Source organism: Gossypium hirsutum, chromosome A11, assembly GCF_007990345.1.
Source record: "Gossypium hirsutum isolate 1008001.06 chromosome A11, Gossypium_hirsutum_v2.1, whole genome shotgun sequence".
Classification (NCBI taxonomy): domain Eukaryota; kingdom Viridiplantae; phylum Streptophyta; class Magnoliopsida; order Malvales; family Malvaceae; genus Gossypium; species Gossypium hirsutum.
The window spans coordinates 58971782-58976974 of NC_053434.1; the positions used below are offsets into that span (position 1 = coordinate 58971782).

The 5193-nt window shown below is 37.4% G+C and overlaps 1 non-coding gene across 1 annotated transcript; it reads left to right on the forward strand.

The window, feature by feature from the left end:
• Nucleotides 1-2721: 2721 nt before the first annotated feature.
• LOC121210375 (small nucleolar RNA R71) lies at nucleotides 2722-2828 on the forward strand. Its single transcript, XR_005905488.1, has one exon. It is a non-coding gene; the product is annotated as a small nucleolar RNA R71 (small nucleolar RNA).
• The last annotated feature ends 2365 nt before the right edge of the window (nucleotides 2829-5193 follow it).

The window sequence follows — 5193 nt, forward strand, 5'->3', positions numbered from 1 at the left end:
CGCCTGTGGGCCTCAGAAAACCTATAGGTCTCCCTCTTACAAGTGTCCGTGCACTCGCAAGACTACAGTAGCAAAACTTTCAGCTTTTCGGCGTTTTGGCTTTTCGGCATTTTGGCTTTTGCCGATACATAATGTGTGTGCAGTGTATGTACACACCTGGTAAGCAAGCGTGATGCAATCTCCTTAGGCCAAACCTACAATCGATATCACTCAAATATTAATCTTACATACTTATTGAATATTGTACCAAAAGCTGAAATCTCACCTTAACCTTACCTGAACGCCAAGCCTTTACTAGCTTTTCCTTTGATCACTAAACACGCGTCTTTCTCATATCTGAAGAGCAAATCGGCAGGAATCCAAAATCGAGATCTGACACTAATTCCTTACAAAAGTCTATTAGAAAGAAGTGAGGGACATTATTCGATACTTAGCAAAGAAACCCGATTGGAAGAGTAACACTTACACTAGATTCGGTCAAAGAGTATCCAACCCTTGGGAGATTTGGCTTTTCATCTTTTCAAACTTAGTATGGTGAATAAGGTTTATTTGGTACAGATTAAAGAAGAAGAGTAAAAGAAGAAATTGGCTAAGTGAAGCAAAGAAAATTGTGTAGAGAAGAATAGAAATCGACAGGAAGAAAAGAAAGAAAAACAAAAGGGTTTTAGCTTTTTAGATCTTGAAAAGAAAAGGGTTTTTGACTTTTGGAGAAAGGGGTTTCTGGCAACAAGGTGAAGAAAAATTTTGGCAGTTGCCTGGCAACCCTGTATTCGGCCCCTATTTATAGCCCTTATAGCTGATTTTCCATGCCTAATTCCCAATTCGGCTCCATCACTTCTCCCTTCTCATCTCCTCATTTTTCTCCCTGATAACCCCTTGATTTTTTCCTTAATTTTCTCTTCTGAACACTCCCCTTGGAGTCCATCTTCATGCCACTTCCATCCTTCTAGAAGGCCAAAATTAAACTTCTAAAAATACTAAGCTAGGATTCGAACCTTGGATCCCCTTGCTAGCTATTAACGCCACCACCCTACACTCTAAGTGGCGTCACTTAGCCACTTTTCCACAAGGCTTTTTGATGCTATTTTCCCTTATCTTTATTTAAAAGCCCAACTACTTGCCAACCCTGATTCATTTAATAATTAAACTATAATTTTATTTATTCCTAGGTTCAAACTCAAACCTTAATTAAGACCTACTATAATTATCACATGGCTAGGAACAAAAAACACAATTTTTATCAAAATCGAAAACAAAAAAAGTTTGGGATTTCGAGATTTTTGGGTTTAGAGATTTTTTGGGCGTTACAACTAAAAAGGGCCTCCCTAAAATTAAAGGCACGTTACTATCCTCTTTTATGTCTAGAACAACGAAATCAACTGGGAATATAAATTTGTCAATTTTAATGAGTACATCTTCAATAATACCCCTAGGAAATCTGATTATTTTATCTGCTAATTGAATGCTCATCCTAGTTTGTTTGGGTTTCCCAAGACCTAGTTGCTTAAACATTTTGTAAGGCATGACCTTGATACTAGCCCCTAAATCATCCAAAGCATTTTTAACATTTAAGCTACCAATTAAACAAGGAATCGTAAAACTCCCTGGATCTTTCAATTTGTTGGCTAGCTTGTTCTGTAGAATGGCTAAGTAAACTGCATTTAAATCCACATGCGATACTTCATCCAACTTCCATTTCTTTGCTAAAAGCTCCTTTAAGAATGTGACTGCGTTTGGCATCTGCGAAAGAGCTTCAATAAATCGTAAGTTAATGTGTAATTTCTTTAATAGTTTAAGGAATTTACCAAATTGTTCATCTGTGCGGTCTTTCCTTGTCGCATTGGGGTATGGTACATGTGGTTTTTACTCTTTACTTTCCTGTTTCTGGTCATTGTGTTCCACCTCACCTTTACCTTTACTTACCACAATTTCTTGCCTCGGTTCTGGTTCAAGTGCAACTAACCCTTCCTCATGTTGAATGGTAATCGCATTGAGCTGCTCTCTTGGGTTAGATTAAGTATTACTCGGTAGGCTATCTTGTTGTCGTTCATATATCAATTTAGCGAGCTAGCCTATTTGAGTTTCGAGCCCTTGGATCGACACTTGTTGATTCTTAAGTGCTGTCTCAGTATTCTGAAAATGAGTTTTTGACAACGAGATGAATTTTGTTAGCATCTCCTCAAGGTTCGGCTTTTTCTCTTGTTGGTAAGGTGGTTGTTGGAAGCCTGGAGGTGGTGGTGGTCTCTGATTCCTTTGGTCTCCCCATGAGAAATTTGGGTGGTTCCTCCATCCTGCATTGTAAGTGTTGCTATAGGGATTATTTTGAGGTTGAGGATTATTACCCGTATAATTTAATTGCTCGTTTTCCATGTTGTGGCATAAGGTGGGTACTCTGAACTGCTCGTTCCTCCTTCACTTGCATCGCATTGCATTACTGGGTGAACTTGTGAAGATCCAAAGAAACCGTCAAATTTTTTATTCAAAAGTTCTACCTGATTAGAGTGCATGGTAACCAAATCGACGTTAAAAATGCCAGTTGCTTTCGTTAGCTTTGTCCTCATGACTTGCCACTGATAATTATTTAGTGACATCTTTTCTATAAATCCATAAGCATCCTTAGGTGTCTTATTATTGATAGTCCCACTAGCGGCTACATCAACCATCTGTCTAGTCGAAGGATTCAGGCCATTGTGAAAAGTTTGAACTTGTAGCCAGAGTGGTAACCCATGGTGAGGGCATCTTCTCAACAGATCCTTGTATCTCTCTCATGCATCTTAGAGTGTTTCTAGATCAATCTGCACAAAAGAAGAGATATCATTCCTTAATTTAGCCATTTTATCTGGCGAAAAATATTTTAGTAAAAATTTTTCGGTCATTTGTTCCCAAGTAGTGATTGACCCTTGTGGTAATGAGTTCAACCACTGTTTAGCTTTGTTCCTCAATGAAAAGGGAAATAACCAAAGATATGGCGTCGTCAGAAATGCCATTGATTTTAAATGTGTCGCAAAACTCCAGAAAATTCGCCAAGTGATTGTTTGGATCCTCATCCTACAAACCATCAAACTGAACAAATTGTTATATCATTTGAATCATGATAGGTTTCATTTCTAAATTATTTGCAGCAATAGCAGGCCTAACCATACTTGACTCAGTTCCTGTTAAATTCGGTTTAGCATAATCATACATAGTGCGTGCAACATGATTCTGATTTACTGGATCAACGGCAATCGAAGGAGGTAGTGAATTTTCTTGATTTTTAGCCATTTCCTCGGTTGTGGTTTGAATATCGTCCTCTTGATCTCCCTCTGTGTATCTTAAGCTTCACCTTATTTCTCTTCAGTTTCTACGAGTTGTGCTATCGATCTCACTATCAAAAAGTAATGGTCCCGACGAGTTTCTTCTAGCCATATATTATAAAAAAAAACCTACCACAGGCGAATAAAAGAGAAAATTAGAAAAGAAAATAAAAATTTAAATTGCAAATAAAGTAAAATGGCTAAAGTAATAAAAATCGAGTGTTCCTAATATCTTAGTTCCCCAGCAACGGCGCCAAAAACTTGATACGTGATATTCGCGACAGGTTTTAAAAAATTATAATTAATCTTTATTGAAACTAACTATTATCACGATAAAGACAAGTGTACCTATCGAACAGTAGTATAGCTTTAGCAAGACCGAATTGTCGAACCCAAAGGAACAAAGAGTACTAGTAATTACATTCTTTTTATTATCTAGCCTAAAAATTAAGGGATTTGTTTATCTAAACTAATTAACTAAACTAAGGGTGCACAGAGAGAAAATTGGGGAAAAGCTTTTGGGGAAACTCGATTGATTAAGACATTACCCAAGGAAAAATCCACCCAAACTTCACTTGTTATTTGACTCTAAATCAGACGATTTATTCATTTAACTTGATCCATAGAAATCCCTAAGTTATATTATTATCTCTCTCAGGACTAATAACGTCTAACCCTAAGTTGATTAATTGAAATCTCTTTCTAATTAACACCTTAGTGTTGCATTAACTCGATCTATGGACTCCCTTATTAGGTTTCACCCTAATCCGAAAAAATCTTGTCACCTTATCTCTAGGCGTGCAATCAACTCTACCTTAATTACGACAAATTTACTCTTACATAGGGACTTTTGCTCCTCTGAATAAGCGCATTAACTTGAATCAATATCCTGGAATATTAAAATAAGAATTAAGAACACATAATTAAGAACAAGTCAAATATTTATCATACAATTTAGATAATAACAAGATCCATCTTAGGTTTCATTCCCCTTAGGTATTTAGGGGGTTCGGTTCATAATTATGAAAGAAAACATCTCAAAAGGATAAAGATAACAAAACATAAAGAAAACCCAAAACTTCTGAAAGAAATTGAAGGGAGATCTTCAGTCTTGAGGATGAATCCGACTTCTAAGATGGATCAATCAACTTTCCTTGAGTAATTCCTTGCTTCCTACTTCGTTTTTTTTCTTCTAAGTGCCTCATCAGGTGTTTAAATAGGCTTTAGAATGCCTAAGAGCCATAAAAAGTGGTCCTTTCCGAATAGGACTATACTTGGGCTCGACAGGGACACGCCCGTGTACGATTGCTTCAGACCGTGGTCAAGGCTGTTAAATAGGCACGGGCATGTGGTCTACCCATGTGAGGAAGTCCAGGCCATGTTAATTTTCTCATGTTGGCCCATTTTCTCCGTTTTTGGCCCGTTTCTCGCTCTTTTTCTCTCCTATGCTCACCTAAGTATAAAATATTAAACTAAAGGATTAGGAGCATCAAATTCACCAAATCTAAGGAGAAATCATCCATAAATGTAACACCCCGAACCCGAGACCGACACCGGAGTCGAACACGAGGTGTTAACAGACTTTAAGCCCCTTATAAAAAAATTTCCCAGACACTGCCAATCTGCATACTAGTCGCTTTAAAAATCATATCTTGAGTTTCACAACTCAGAATCCAGTTCCGTAAATTTTCCCTGAAACTAGACTCATATGCCCATCTACATATTTTTTTCTAGAATTTTTGGTCGGGCCAATTAGTACAGTTTATTAGTCAAAATCTCCCATGTTACAGGGATCGACTACCCTGACCTTTGCGCATTACGACTTGGATATCTCCTTGTACAAGGCTCCAATACTGATACCGTTTGTTTCTATAGAAACTAGACTCATATAGGAATC